At 38.7% G+C, this 1,301-nt stretch overlaps 1 protein-coding gene across 1 annotated transcript in view; it reads right to left on the bottom strand.

Annotated features, from left to right (window-relative positions):
* The window catches only part of CERKL (ceramide kinase like), a 169,105-nt gene that overhangs the window by 59,005 nt on the left and 108,799 nt on the right, over nucleotides 1–1,301 (bottom strand). The gene's annotated exons all lie outside the window — the stretch shown is intronic.

Here is a 1,301-nt window from a genome sequence, read left to right as displayed (position 1 = left end):
GTCAGTTTTTGTGCAGCTTGAAACAGAGTATTTCATTTCTCATCCTGTCTGACGTAATGAAATCTTTCAACAACATTGTTTTGAATTCAAGGAGAGTTTCAGATGAAGAGAAAAGGCCATCCTGACCTCCTTACACATTCTCCGTAAAACTGTCAGGTTCTCTACCTTAGGGAGAGGTCTCTGTCAGCCTTCCAGTCACGCAGGCTTGGAACCTCAATTTGGTGTTCCATTCCTTCCTTTTATTAAATTCCCACATTCAAATGAGTAAATCCTTGCTTCCAAGCCTCTGCCCTTGCTCTGGCTCAACATCTCCAGGTAACAGTCTAGTACGAACAGTTAATGTGCACTCAGCTGTTAACCAAATGGTTGGAAGTTTGAGTCCACCCAGAGGTACCTTGGAAGGAAGGCTTGGCAATCTACTTCCAAAAAATCAGGCATTGCAAACCCTATGGAGCACGGTTCTACTCTGACATACACTGGGTTGCCATGAGTAGGAGTGGACGCAGTGGCAATTTGATTTTTTTTTTTTTTTTTGTATTTTATTGAAATATAATGTGTGTACAGTGAAATACACAAAACTAAAGTGACATGGGTCAATGCTTTTTTTTTTTTTTGCAGCGTTCCCTTCCCTCGCCTCCCACCCCTGGCAACCAACAAAGTTTCCCTCCATATATTAACCTTTCCTTGACCCTCCACAAAAATAAACTAATACTATATTTGTCCTTCTGTGATTGACTTATTTCACTCAGCATAATGTCCTCCAAGTTCATCCATATTGTGTGGTGTTTTGCAGACTCTACAGTATTCTTTAGTGCTGCATAGCATATGCGTATGTACCATAATTTGGTCATCCACTCTTCTGCTACAAATCTTCGAGATAAGACCCTTGCCAGATAGTTAATTATCAGCAAATATGAATTTGTTGCTGTCACTTTTTTTATGTGCTTTTTTGTGGTATCGATTTCTTTGTTCCATATAATTTTATATGCTGAGCTCATTTTGTTTATGAATTGTGTTATCACTTCCTTCATTGCTATTGTTTTAGTATTTGCTGGATATTTATGCTGGTCCTCTTTTTTGATGTGAAGGCTTATAATTTTCCTTTGAGGGTTACCCTGTGATTTATAGTTTTCTTCCCAAGTTTAGAACAGTCTGTTCTATCTTGTAGGTCTTGACTTCCCTACCATCTAGAAGTTCTGTAATGACACAGTTTTTCCCCTCTTTTTGGTTTGTTGTTGTCCTCATTTGTCAATTGATGTCTCCCTATTACAATCCTGTAGGCTTCTTTACTTTGGATACTT

The sequence above is a fragment of the Orycteropus afer genome, unplaced genomic scaffold, assembly GCF_000298275.1.
Source record: "Orycteropus afer afer isolate SDZICR_OR568_19922 unplaced genomic scaffold, OryAfe1.0 scaffold00001, whole genome shotgun sequence".
In the NCBI taxonomy this organism is placed as follows: domain Eukaryota; kingdom Metazoa; phylum Chordata; class Mammalia; order Tubulidentata; family Orycteropodidae; genus Orycteropus; species Orycteropus afer.
Note: the sequence above shows the minus strand (reverse complement) of the source record. Positions and strands in the feature narration are given on the sequence as shown.